The sequence below is a fragment of the Vanacampus margaritifer genome, chromosome 17 (assembly GCF_051991255.1).
Source record: "Vanacampus margaritifer isolate UIUO_Vmar chromosome 17, RoL_Vmar_1.0, whole genome shotgun sequence".
NCBI classification, from domain to species: Eukaryota; Metazoa; Chordata; class Actinopteri; order Syngnathiformes; family Syngnathidae; genus Vanacampus; species Vanacampus margaritifer.
The window spans coordinates 11,340,122-11,354,277 of record NC_135448.1 but is presented as its reverse complement, the minus strand read 5'-3'; the positions used below and the strand labels follow the sequence as shown (position 1 = coordinate 11,354,277).

The 14,156-nt window shown below is 40.3% G+C and overlaps 1 protein-coding gene across 3 annotated transcripts in view; it reads right to left on the bottom strand.

Moving 5' to 3' along the window:
• Positions 1 to 14,156, bottom strand: part of dus3l (dihydrouridine synthase 3-like (S. cerevisiae)) — a 52,702-nt gene that overhangs the window by 12,242 nt on the left and 26,304 nt on the right. For 2 of the 3 annotated variants that reach the window (XM_077548585.1, XM_077548587.1), the window contains one exon: positions 1,961 to 2,044. The exons of the other annotated variant lie outside the window; for it this stretch is intronic. The gene's annotated coding sequence lies outside the window, so the exon portion shown is untranslated. The remainder of the gene's footprint in view (positions 1 to 1,960; positions 2,045 to 14,156) is intronic. 3 annotated transcript variants of the gene reach the window in all.

The following is a 14,156-nucleotide window of genomic DNA, read 5'->3' as shown; positions in this document are numbered from 1 at the left end:
GTTATTTTTTTTTACCCCCTTTCTCTTTGCACTGTTGCGCAGCATTATCGCCATGGCAACCAGACCTGTGGAAGACTTTGTCGAAATTGTGTGTATATGTGTGTGTGCGTTTTTGTAATACTGTATTTTCTAATCCTGGACCAATTAGTTTCAGCCCCAGACGGAAAGGAGGAACGTCTTCTCGCTCTCTTTTTTCTTTTTCTCCTCGCATCTTCACCTCTAAATCATTTGCTACATCATCCACGATGAAGCTTGTTAAAAGTTTTCTTTTGACCTGAAACATTTAAAAGGACAAATCAATGCCGGATGATGTTCTTTGGATCCAATTAGCTCATTTTTGTGGCTTTGTTTTTTTTTTATTTGAGAAAAAAATCACTTTAGATTTTCTGCTGATTTAATTATGAAAATGTGATACATTTTAGGCCGATCATTTTTTTTTGCCATACAAATGTTATGTTTTAGTTTTCATGACTCACTCAGCTCATATTATATTCAAAGTAAAATTAGATAGGCTTTTCCCACTGTGTTATTTTTTGTACAAGATGTTCCATACTGGCACACCTGCTGTTCAAACGTGATCTATTTTCAGTTAATATAACTCAATCAGCACATATTAACCAATTCACTCCCGGCCATTTTCACTGAAGCAACCCCCTTCGCTCCCGGCTGTTTTACTGGATTTTGACTGATTTTGCAAGGCCCGCAGAATATTCTGTTCTATTGCTATAAAAACATGGAACCTATCAAAAGAAAGGTTAGAGTGTCTTCTTTCATCAGGAAAAAAAGGTATATTTGTGTCTGTTTTAGCTATTAGCATTAGAACATAGCTAAGTTTCATCATTATTCACAAATTGTTTAAAACTGTGGGGGGAAACAGCTTGTTGCAACATGGGCCTGGGTGATCTCTTATACTCTGCTGCCATCTGCTGGCCATTTTTTTTTGTAATAACTACCATTGCTTTAATTAAGCGACCTTTTCAGGTCAAAGGTTGCATCAAAGCCTTCTGTATGCTCTAGCATTAAAAAAAAAACATCAAAAAAACAAGTATCAATAAATTTTTGAGACATAGCAATATTTAAAATAGAACGTTTTTCCCCCTCTTTTTTCTAAGCAAATGAGTTAATGTATTTCCTAAATAAAGTTTATTTTTCAGTGTGTTAATGTCAACTGCTAAACAGTTTGCTTGTTTGCCGCCCACAGTTGCCTTTCAAAACTATGCATTAACTTCTTGTTTCTACTTCCTCTGTGACCCACGGGCATGTGTGCGTGTGAGTGTGTTTCTCGCGGGTGCACACACACACACACACACACACACACACATACACACAGTCATTGTGCCAGTTGGAGGCTGAGAGCGTGGCGGAGAGGAGCTCAGTGGGAGTACAAGATGATACCTCTGGGGCTGACGCCCCCCCCCACCCCCACTCCCCAAAAAAACCAAGCAGCCGATTGGCACGCAAACGCACACAAACATGAACTTTTGAACTGCGAGCTTGCACACACACACACACACACACACACGCTCTCAAGCACTCGGAGCCTTTTTCATTTCGCCTCAGACTTCCTGTCAGTCGCATTAGTTTGGATTTGGAACGTGAATGGGGCGTTCAAAAGGCTGCAAATGAGGCTAAACGCGGCGTAAGTCCAAGTCAAGTTGTTACATGGAGATGTCGATTTCAACACCTCCTTCAAATTCGCGCCTCCCTTTTAACACCAGGAGGGAAAAAAAAAAAGAATGGTAAGTGTCATGACATCAGTCCATAGATGCTTTGAATCACCACTACTGGGCTCTGGGTAACCAAAACAGCAGCACCTAGCATGTAAACAGTATGGCGTTGGACCGCCTGTTGTAAGACACTCAAAGGCCTCCCCTATCTGCAGTTAAGTAAATATGTGATATGATGTTAGCGCAATAGTGCTGCTCAACATTACTGGTAGCTTTCCCGCGTCGTTATTTACCCAGAATGCAATCTTGTCATCCGATCAGCTGAAACTTTGAGATCCAAGAAGAAACCACCGAGATGGCATTTCCCCCATAGAGACCTGGATGAAAGGAAAAAAATTGAAATTGAACTAATGGGAAATAAACTAAACTATATTAAAATAAAAAATAAAAACATAGATATTGCTCAAAATGTAAAAAGAAAAAAAAAAACTTTAATATAAGAAGAATTTTGATTTACACTTGGGAAGGCTGTAATAAATATTTAAAATAAAATAAAATGCAGTAAAAAAAATTGAATACATACTTTACCCTGGGGAAGCTTCTGTATACTGTACATATTTAAATAAAATATGTCCTGGAAAAAGTTGTACTGGATGTTGAAAAAAATATAACTGAATATGAAGTTATCAATAGCATTGTATGTTAAATAAAATAAGTAATAATTATACAATTATTTAATCTTTTTTTTTTTTAGCATAGCTGCAAATTTTCTATTCTTTGTGTCTCCTATTTAATAATTAGCTGAGGGTCAAAGTTGAACTAGGGGTGGCCCCTCAGACATTGATTTATTTTCCATTTTTTAAAGGCTAATTCCTACACTCCAATATAATGTGGACGCCTGTCAATCATGTATGTGGCGGCGAGTCCGAGTGTCCATGTACTGTAAATATGGTTGAAATGAACATATTTAGGATTCAAAGTGATAAAGAACAAAGGAAAAGACACGCGCGCACACACGCGGGACTCTATTCTCCATATGGAGTGTCTCCTGAGAGAAAAGCCAATGAGGGAGGCGTGCATGTGTGCTTTTTTTTATATGATGTCACTTTCTTGAGTGTGCGTGTGTATGTGAGAGGCCAGTGCACCAGTCTGGAAATAGGGGGCACATTAATCTTATTTGTCATAACCTGTCCCGCGAGACACTTGGACCCCCTCGTCCCTTTTTTTTTTTTTTTTTTTTTTAACCTACACACACACACACACACACACACACACACCCCTCCTGTGTGCTATCAGTATCTGCAGCGGGCAGAGAGAGTGAAGCTAATTACATGTGAGCGCTAAGACGGTGGAAGCGAGACAAAGAGCATGCTGGCGCGTGTGTGCGCGCGCGCGCGCGCGTGGCCTTTGTTTGCAGCCACGCCGCAACTATCACACGACACAAATTACACTCCTCCCTCTCATCAGTCCATGTTCGGGGTCCATCGTGTGTGTGTGTGTGTGTGTGTGTGTGTGTGTGATGACGACAGTACAAAGAGACACACAAAAGTGTTGATATTTTAGAGTCGAGATTTTTTGGGGGGTATGAAATCCGACAAATTAAAAAAAAAGCCACAAAAACATAAAAAAAAAAAAGACTCATTCAAGTTAATATTATATTCGTACAATTTCTTAGTAAATCACACAGATTTTTATTTTCCCTCCCACTGTGTGAAAGGCTTTTGCTGAACAAAATGATATTTTGCCATCTTCATTAATTATGAAGACTCGGCAGTTCTCATTCTTGTGAGTTTGCAGCAATAGCTCAATAAAGTTATATTTTGCCACCAAAATGCCATTCAAAACAAATTAACTTAAAAAATGTCATTATTTTTTTTAAAAATAATTATATGCTATACAATTCAAAGATTTGTTTCGCCCCCCCCTAATTTTAATTTTTTATTTTCGGTTATTATGGACTCAGTTGAGGCATATTATTTTTATAAAGTTCGTGAGTAAAATCTCACATATTTTTCGGATTTTTTTTGGGATTATATCAAATTTTCTGTGAAATGCTATGTAACCCTAGTGAGGTTGTAGAATTACCTAATTAATTTACACCTAAATGTTATATTATTTAAATTATGACTTAGTTCGGGTATATCATATAACATCATTTTTTTAAACCTTTTATATGAAATCCGAAATGCTACAAATTAGACCCCCCTTACTAATTCCAGTGCATTGTTTATTTTTTTCCTCCCAAATGCTCCTAAATAACGACAAGCCCTGTGTGTGGTGTACAAGACAGCTTGGAGGTTAATTAGAGAATAGTAAAGAGAACACATGTGGCACTTTAATATCCCCTCTGCACCCCAGCTCATTTCACAGACCACCCGCTCGGTTGTTGCTCTCTTCCTGTGGTGTGAGCGTGCGTGTGTGTGTGTGTGTGTGTGTGTGTTGGTAGCTCTGACCAGGGTCATGGGCGTTCCTGCATTGCCTGTCCCAGAGGCAACACACACAAACACACACATGCACGCAGCTGGTGCAGGTGTGTGTGTTGCAAGGAGGTGATTGAAATGAGATGAAGTGCGCATTTGGGTCTGTGGCCCTGCGACATCATCAGCGACATCAAAAACACATCTCATTCTTCCATTCGCGTGTGCCCAACTATTTTTCATCTATCAATCCTGAGTTCTGCCTGTCGTTCCAGTCACTGAAATATCCATACACCCTTCATTTGTCATCCATCCGTCCATCCATCTTTCTATTCACTCATCCATCTCTCTTTTCATTCACATAGCCATCCATCTTTCTATCTGTCCATGCATAAATCCATCCATTTTTCAGTCAGTCTGTCTGTCCGTCCGTCCATCCATCATCCATCTTTCAGTCTAGCCATCCATCCAACCGTCCGTCCGTCCGTCTGTCTTCCTGTCCCTCAATCTATCCATCCATGCACCATCCATTTATCCACAAATCCATCCATCTTTCTATCCATCCACCCACCCATTAGTCCATTCATCCATCTGTCTGTCCGTCCATCCATCTTTCTGTAGCTCCGTGCGTCTGTCCATCCAACCATCCATCTTTTGGTCCTTCTGGCCATCTATCTGTCTGTATCTATATTTCCATCTGTCTGTCCATCCATCCATCCATCTATATTTCCATCTGTCTGTCCATCCATCATCCATCTATATTTCCATCTGTCTGTCCATCCATCCAACCATCCATCTATCCAGGTACCATCCATCTATCCACACATCCATTTATCCATCCATCCATTAATCAATCTTTCTGTCCGTCCGGCTATCTGTCTGTCTACCCGTCCGTCCATCCATATTTCCATCCATCCATCTATCCACACATCCATCCGTCTGGCTATCTGTCTGTCTACTCGTCTGTCCATCCATATTTCCGTCCATCCATTCATGCATCATCCATCCATCCATCCATCCATCTATCCGTCCGTCCATCCATATTTCCGTCCATCCATTCATGCATCCAGGCACCATCCATCCATCCGTCCGTCCATCCATCTTTCTGTAGCTCCATCTGTCTGTCCATTCAACCATCCTTCCAGCCATCTATCTGACCATCTATCTGTCTGTCTATCCATCCGTCGGTCCATTCACCCATATTTCCGTCTGTCCATCCAGGCATCCATCCGTCTATCCATGCATCCATCCATCTTTCTATCCACCCATCCATCAGCCATCTGTCTATCCGTCCATCCATCCATTTTTCTGTCCGTCTGTCCATCCATCCGTCCATCTTTCTGTCTGTCCATTCGACTGTCCGCCTGGCTGTTTTTATGTCCGTCCAACTGTCATCCATCCGTCCATCCATCCACTCTTCCACCATCTGAGTCACACATGCAGCGTACACACAATCGTCTCTTTACGACTGCTCTAATTTCCCTCATTACAAGCACGATTTCCTAGCAGGGCGCCTCGCAGCGTTTAGGAGATTTAGGGCCGCAGACGGGGTGCCTTTTCTAGCACCGCGTTCACGGCACGAACCGGTGACTGGGCAACAAAAGACCAATCTGTTTGAGCCATAAATGAGCAGTCAGGTGTGTGCGCGTGTGTGTGAGTGTCTCCGAGCAGTAAATGAACACTCTCTCCATCTCTCATCTATCAAAGACTTGACACCAGGAGCAGCTGTGAGGGCACACACACCCACACACACACTCCACTACTTTAGCAATTTGGGATAATTAGCCTGCTATACAATGTCCGCCTGTGGTCCCCAGGGGTCCCGTGGGCATGTGTGGTGTGTGTGTATATTTCAGTCGGTGTCTGGTAAGGATCAGCTGTGTTAAGCGTCCCGTGACATCTAAACTACTAATTCATTGCTACATTAACGCCATTGATTAACATACGGCTACAGACACACACACACACACACACACACATACACACCGACACGAACACACACACAGCTGGGGAATCCTCAGGCCTTTCATTGTCACTTTAAACACAAACGATAGCACCATTTTTCAAAATAAAGTCATGCATTCATTCCAGCACATTCCAGACTCATTGACATGAATTGCAATTATGTTGAAAATTGGGGTACTAGCATTAAAAATCACTGTAATTCATAAATGATAAATGTCATCGTTTAGACTGAAATTGATGGATTATAGTGACATCATCGATTTTATATCTGACTCTTGTCGGAAAGCTGTGGCACTATGTATTACGATAAAGGCGTACGTTTTGCAAAGGAGTCACTCAGTCACAATTTTTGCATAAATAAATATAATAATAATAATAAATATTTTGTGGGGAATGAGGACTACTCTCAATGAACAAAATGGGCAGGAGTCCATGAGTTGCTTCATGTTGTAATTCATTGACTTTTAATTTGAAAAATAAAAATGCACTATTACTGCCAGCAATGTCTAACATGAAACACTAATGCTGCCTAGTAAAAATCTATGACTCAATGTTTTACACAATTTTTAACTATATTGTAATATCTTTTTAGCTTCAAATAGCTAAGAATTATGTGTCAATGACCTAAAAGATGCAAAAATATTTTTATAAGGTAAACATAATTGTCCACTCTTATGTTAACAAGTAAGCCTGGATTCTTTTTTTTTTTAATTATGCATTTAGAAAAGATACAAACAGTGAGTTTAATCACGTTAACTAAATTGATTTTGAAACAAATCAATTGCGATATCCTTTCCTCGATATTGTGATAAAATTTTCAAGGTCCTCATCCCATGTATTTTGTGTGAAATGTGCGAAATTCTGCTGCAGTGCCATAAGGCACCACTATGTATTTAATCAACCAAAAATCTTAACGACACATAATCTCCATAGGATGACAAATAGCGTCAACATTACACACCCCACCTGCACTCCTTCAGAGCTGATAATAATGCTCCATTGTGAGTTACAACATTGACTACGTGTGCCAAATAAGACACAGAAGGACATAAGTGTGCGTTTGCCGCAGATGATCCTCAGCGTCCCACGGAGCCAAGAGCCAGGTGTTGGCTTGGAGGCGGCCAAATCAAGCCTACCAAATCAATAACATCTTGATTGGACCTGATTGCGCCACTCTCCGGCTGCGATGTACGTTAGCTTTCTACCCGTCGTCATCTTTCTGAAACACCCTCTCCGCCACTTCCTCCTCGTTGTCGGCTCACAAAGCCGCCAATCATGCAAACGGGCTCACGTCCTTGAGGGTTCCAGTCAATGAAGGGTTACGCGGAGACTAATTAAAAGGTGTTGTGTTATTATAAGGGGTGGAGGGAGGGGTACGATGAGACAGACAAGGATTGGGGATGGAAAAATAAGACAAGGATGGAAGTAAAATGGACATTAAATATTTAAATATAAAAAGATTGACAACATCACTCGGGGCAAAGTCGTGAAGTCCATTTGGATCCTCTGGGAAATTAATGCAAGGATGCTACAAGACTCCTCGAAATGATCAACAAACTATGACGTCATGCAAAGTCAAAAAAGTTTGGCAATTCAGCTCATTTGCTCAGATTACCTAAGTACTTTATAGGCCCCAAAATGGCCGCCTTGGACCACTGACTTGCCCGACATGCTCTCCATCCCAATCCTACAGTTCGACCTTGCTAAGGAGGGGCACTCCAGGGGCGTTGGTGGTCAGTGGGGGGGTTTGCGTGGGCCGATTGAGAGCAATTGGGGGGCTTGATAACGAGCTGTCATGTGCACGTTGGGGTGTTCCCACACATCCAGAAACAGCGGCGGCGGTCATCAAAATGAATCCTTCCTCGGGTCTCCTGACGGCCTCGTGGCTCTGGCTGGGTTCGTTTTAGGTGAATGGTATGGGATTTTTTAATAGGTTTTAGGTGAACTGATGAATACACGCTCACACGCACACTCACCCACATACAAAAAAAATTATAAAAATAATAATAATAAAAATAATAATATATATTTTTTAAAAAAATAAAAAAAGAGAGAGAGCAATGATGATGACATGTCAAATCGGTAAAATTACCGAATGAACAATACTGATCTCTCCAGAAAAAAAAAAAATATATATTTTTTTGATGATTTTCAGTTTCATCCTAATGTGCTTCCTGCTTTGGCCAATAAGCCCCCCCAGGTCAGACGAAACAGAAGGGCAAAATGGACTCCCTTGACTGTTCATTACAGCTCCTGCGTGCGTGTCAGCAGGTTAACAGCTTTTCCATTGACGCCATCGAGACAGGACCGAATAGACTTTAATGATTGATTTGAACCGTTTCGGCCCGATAGCCGGACCCTTAGAGGTCTCTTTACTTCATATCAGTCTCATTGTATAGCGGTTAACTCCTCTTTATGTTTATATGACTTTTAAAAGCGTGACCTCTTTAGCATTATGTAGCACGATGAATAAACACAGTGGATACGCATTTAAGCAACCAGAAAGGCGAGTTAGTCTTATTGTGTTGCGGTTTAACCTCAAGAGATCATCAGCTGTTTGCTTCATTTGAGTGTTCATTGTAGCCCCGATAATAAGCGTTTATTTTTCCGGCTGCGGGTCTATTACTTCTTTATTCGAGAGAGACTCCCCCCGCCCTCGCCAAAAGGGGGTGGCCGGGTAGCACGTGGGGGTTGGGGAGGGCGACCTCAGTGTCTGCAGCTATCAGCAGGGAGCACATCGGAGTCTCTGCGGGTCTGACGGTCGCTGATAAGGGCGGCATGATTAACTCACGCACGTGCACACACACGCATGGGCGGCGGCGAGGCAATTGTCGGGGGGGGGGGGGGTAGGGGGGGACAACAGACGTCTGGCTGGGCGCTGATAATCAAGCATCAGTACTGATTTTGTTTACTCAACCGCAGACGGATGAGGCGTGTTAACAGTGTTTGCGGTGTAGTACAAGTGGAATTTTGAATCATATGAAAAATGCATTATGAACCTGCCGACTAATTGAAATACGACATCCAGTGGGGACATTATATACGGTGTTACTCTGCAATCTGTCTTGCTTAAAAATCATTGTTTGGCGCGATCTTGGTACCATAGAACTATGTTGAAATGAGGGGAGGAGCTTCATTTCGTTTGCTCTAGTCTCATAGGAAAGACGCTTTTTGGCGGGGATGTTGATTAGATGCAGATTTTCACGATTTGCTGCAGGGCTTGCGTATTTGCAGTTCCAATATTTTTCTGAAGTTGGTTAGGTGCTGCTGTTTTGGTTAGCAAGAGCTAGTTAATGCTTGTTTAAACAGTAGCATCTATGAACTGAAAAATACACTTCCCTTCCTAAAAAAAAATTTTATACAATTTTTTATAAAGCAAACCCGAGTTTCACATGCAACGTTTGTCATTCGCCCTCTGGAGACAACACAAAAAGTTGGCGTGACTTTTCAAGCCCAAATGACTTTTGATTGGTTTAAGCCATTTCGTCCACGCGCCTCCCCCAATTAACCGAGCAGACTTAAATCTGTCTTGACCGCGGAGCTTTGGGGACAAACTTGAATGAGGCGGAAAAAAAAAACCTCTTCAAAAGTTCTCATCCCTAAAACCATTAAAGCATGTCTGCACACTTCCCCGGACTTTCCTGCCTCATTTTGCCGTCTCGCTGATCCGCTCGGCCGACGCGACGCCTTCGGAGACCTTCAACCCTCTCAGTCCCTTGCATGGGCCCCATTGTCTTTTACCCGGCCTTTGTCCTCCTCCTCTAATGCAAATGTATTTCAAATAGTAACAAGAAGAATTGGGGCGATATTAATGGTGCAACAAAACTGTTTCCGATTGGTAAATCGTTTTTGATTTGTACTGTATGTATCAAATCGTCAAAAGAGATGGACACCTCTATTATACATATACACATTCATATACAAAGACTTGCACATTTACACACATATACATATACAGTACATACATATACACATCTAGATATATACAAGAATGAGAGAAATGATACACTTGTGATGGTATTGTGTTATATTCTTACAATATGTCTTTTTGGGGAAAATAAATAAATAAAATAATAATTATAATAATAAATGTTCTTTAAAAAAAACACAAGTATTTTCATAAAAGAAAACTTTTGTTCTGTAATAGGTTTTTAGAGGTTTTTTTATTGAGTTTTTATTGTAATATCATCCTTAACTCATTCACTGCCATTGACGGCTATAGACGTCAAAAATTCATTTGAACTATTTCTATTAGTTTAACATTTTTTCTACTTTTGTTAACAAGAGTATGAAAACATTTAAAAATTCTTAGAACAGATATAAAATTTGTGATTAATTGTGAGTTGACTAGTGAAGTCATGCGATTAATTACGATCAAAAAATTTAATCGGCTGACGGCCCGAATTTTTAATAATCTTTAAGTCGCGTCAGGCGATTACATTTTTTTATCGTAATTAATTGCATGACTTCAATAGTTAACTCACGATTAATCACACATTTTATATCTGTATTTCTAAAAACAAAATTATAGGTTTTCATACTCTTGTTAACAAAAGTGGGAAAAAAATGTTAAACTAATAGAAATAGTTCAAATAAATTTTTGACGTTTATAGCCGTCAATGGCAGTGAATGAGTTAAAAACACATCCTTGAATTTTCTTTGAATACATTTTTTCCCTTGTGATATTATATACAAAATACTGTATACAAATGTATTCTCATAATGTGCATTTTCATAATATATTGCTTTATTCTAATATTTGGCCTTTTTTCTTTAAAGCAACACCAAGGAACTTGCAGTTTACGTTGATTATAGCGGCGCCATATGGACAAAAGCGGTATTGTTATGTCTGAAGGAAGACCACATTTCCTATATAGACAAGCGCATCGCGTTTTTTAGCTCACGCCAGCGAGTGAAATCCGGGCCAATGTTGATCCTTGACTGTCTTTTCCTATGGGGTAGCTTTTGGCATATGCCATAAAGCAGTCATCACATTTGTAGTTTTTTTGTGTGGCAGTGTTCCTACCATCTTCAAAGTTGTTTAGTGCCAGTAAAAATGAAACATGGCAAAGGTACCATTCAACTAGTTTTAAGTCGATGTTTCATCAGAAGAGTTGTGGAAATATATTATGAAGGTTGAAAAGGTGCTTGGTGCTAATTAAAAAAAGGTGAAAAAAAAAACTTGGAAAAGATTGCGACTTTATTCTATCGATTTTTTATATTGTACGGTAGTCGTACTTGTAATATTACTTTGCGTGCAGTTTTTTTTTTTTTTTGGGGGGGGGGTGGATCTCCCATGCTGCAACTTTAACCTTAAAGCAAAATCTAGCAGATACTTTAATGCAGTCCACACACACACTACATTCATCTTTGTCACAGAAAAAAAAAAGAGAGATATGATCTCATTGTCCTCCACTTTAGTGGATGCAGCGTAACTCAATGGAATAAATGCCGCACTCTGCAACTCTGGCGACATGCTGGAATCAGCACTATTGCGCTCTGTGCACGTGCATCGCAAACTTTGACGCCGTGCGTCGGGCCGGGATGAGCTGACCAAGATATCCCGGCCGCACAATAATCCGCCCATTATGGAGCATATGAGATTAAGAATCCAATAGAAGCCAAGTGACATTGACAAAGACGGAACATAGAGCGCGCGACTGCGTCACACTGCGGCTGCATGAGTCACTTTGGGGAAGCTCAACAACTTCATGTCCTCCGAAACAGAAAGCCTATAACTAATTATGCCATTTATATCAATATTACAGCTTTTTTTTTTCCTTCAAAAAACTCAACTTTATACTCATAATGTTAAGACTACAAAACACTAATGATTATGTTTGCTATGTAGTTTAAATCTATTGGATTTTTATCATACAGTGGTTTTCATCTGCTCAAGTCCTCACCCGACCTCGCAGACTTTCCCGCGTCTGCTCATTCCACCGCCAGGGTAAAAATATCATCTCGGCACTCATTGCTGGTAGAAACTGTTGTAATTAATCCCAAACCTGGCAGAGGAAAGTCAGCCTGGAGCAAAATAGAACAAAGTGCTCGTGGTCCCTGCAGGGTTTCATTAACACGCTGTTGCGCTCGCTCTCTCACACACACACACTCTCACACATAAGGCACACAAACACACGCGCGCAACAACAACATCCTAACTAACTAACAAGGAGGGTTGATAACAAGCGGGCCGCATCCCCGGCCTGGCTGGCTGCTGTTGGTTTCCATGGCGATGATGAAATGTTATTTTTGACTTTTTATTTTTTTCACGTGTCATCTTCTGAAGCATCACCCCAAAAAATGATCCCTCCGTGTTTATCCTTTTATCTTGACCTGCATCTGTTTTCCCGGCCTTTTTTCCGTCCGTATTTTTTCGCTCTCTTTTTTTTTTTGCCACATCTACTTCCTTCATTATAGTAGCTAAGAGGATTTGCTGTGTGTGTGTGTGTGTGTGTATGTGCCAAGACCCAATTAACCCCCAGAATCTCCCCTTCTCTCTCTCTCTTTCTCTCGCTCTGTCGCACAAAACGAGACAATTTAACAGGACCGGCTTGAGGTGGCCCGTTCATGAGTTACAAATGAATGCTGAATGGGGGCTGATCACAATCAATGGAATGCTATTTTGCTCATTAACTCCGTAGGAAAGTGGCCTATCTGTGTAGTAGTAGTAAGTACTTTGAATATGATCACAGTCGGACAATATCGCAAGGTAGTCCGTCTTTGACCCTAAAATGGCTGCTTCAAACCAAAATGGCTGACTTACTGTGCCTTTGTGGCCATGGGTGCTTAAAACTTTTTTGTGGCTCTACTCATGGTAGATGTGGATATTACATTTCATTTTGTTAAGTGAAACAGGTTTCAGGGGCTGAATTTTATTTTATTTTATTTTATTTTATTTTATTTAATTTTTAATTTTTAATTTTTAATTTTAATTTTAATTTTAATTTTAATTTTTTATTTTATATTTTATATTATTTTATTTTGTATTTTATTTTTCTCCAGGGGCTGAATTTTCAAAGATGTGAACAGGAAGCCTTAAGGACCTAAAGCAGACATTCAAGGCACAGGGCGAGGAGTAGTAAATGCTGGCTGAGGGTCACATTAAATGTTGAAAGCTGGATTTCTTTACATTTTTCATTGGCAATCTATCTAGTAAATGAGATTCAAGACATGCTAGCAATCAGAAAAATCTTTATCTTAGGAAATGGCCGAAAATGACCCGAAAAGTCTGCTTCGAACCAAAATGGCCGCCTTCCTGTGTCTTTTTGGACATGGCTTCTTGAGACTTTTTTGAGGGTCTACTCGTGATAGACGTCTCCACCAAATTTCATATTGCTGAGTGAAACTTGCTTCAGGGGCTGATTTTTCAAAGACGTAGAAGGGCGGTTCAAGGAAACCCAAGACGCAGGGAGGGATAATAAAACATGCTGACTGAGCGTCATACGAATAATGAAAGTTAGATTCCTTTGAAATGTAGCGCCATCCATCTGTCTTTTATATGAGGTTTGAATTTAATTTATTTTGAATTACACATCATTAGGATAAATTGATCATTGGAAAACCCCTGGAAATGGCCAAACGTAACCCCAAAATGTCCGCTTGGAACCAAAATGGCCGCCATCCCTTTGTCCTTTTGGCAAACGTTCTTAAGACTTTTTTGTGGGTCTACTCATAATAGACACCCCTACTAAATTTCACATTGCTAGATGAAACTATTTTTGTAAGATGCATTCAAGTCCTAATAGTCTTTGGTCAGATGTTTTGATTTCTGCATTAGTGACGATTGAAGTAAAGAAGAATTAATATGATCTTTGATATGGCATTACAGAGGTAACACGCGGTGTCCAGGGGCCAGTGGTAGTATCAGGTGGGAGGCAGCTGAGAACACAGACTGGTTAATAAGCTGTCTGTGTTTGAATGAATGACTCATAAAGCTGTCTATATGCACATTGGCCCCACAAGCTCATCCAAAGGTGATTTGCATGTGCAGGAAGGAATAATAAGCATGCCCATATTTGGATTATTTTTGCCACCTTTTGCCATTATACATTTGAGATTTTGAAATAAATTAAAAACATGTTTTTGTTGGTGTTTTTTTTTTTTT